Source organism: Pezoporus wallicus, unplaced genomic scaffold (assembly GCF_028554395.1).
Source record: "Pezoporus wallicus isolate ANWC-B61680 ecotype Strahan unplaced genomic scaffold, APGP_CSIRO_Pwel_v1 contig_7339, whole genome shotgun sequence".
In the NCBI taxonomy this organism is placed as follows: Eukaryota; Metazoa; Chordata; class Aves; order Psittaciformes; family Psittacidae; genus Pezoporus; species Pezoporus wallicus.
Window position 1 is genome coordinate 344,327 of NW_026636333.1, and position 565 is coordinate 344,891.

Below are 565 nucleotides of genomic sequence, written 5' to 3' on the forward strand. Positions count from 1 at the left end.
AACGCCGGTGCCTCAATCCCAGTGCGTGTAAAAACGTAAATTACGGGTGTAAAGGCAGGCACTTTCAAGCGAGCAGTTTAAATCCGCCGTTCACCGGCACTATAACCCTCCTGCGCCCGGCTGTGAGGATGGTCACTACCCGTGAGGGGAGGCTGTAGCAGGCAGCTCGCTCCTAGGGGTACACTCTGTCTTATGGCAGCGCCTGGACACCCGAGGGCTGCTGCTGAAAGGACGAGCCCTGACTGCAGCACTCAGAGCCTCGGCTCCTTTCCGGGCGCTGCCGCCCCGGCAGCCTCGGGTTAAGCACAGCCACACAAGCCCACAACCGCCCCATTATGGCGGCTCCGCCACGCCCGCCGCCTCGCCCTCAGAGAGAGAGAGAGGACGGGGAAGGGCGCCTTCCTATTGGCCATCCTTCGTCCCACCCTTGTCTCCCATTGGGGGACGGTAGGTAAGAGGCGGGGCGTCTCGCCGAGCGGCAGCAGCTGGGCCGAATCGGCGGCCGAATTCGTCCCCCCCGGGCAGCGCTGGGGCCAGGGTGTGCCGAAGCCAATGGGTGCGGAGC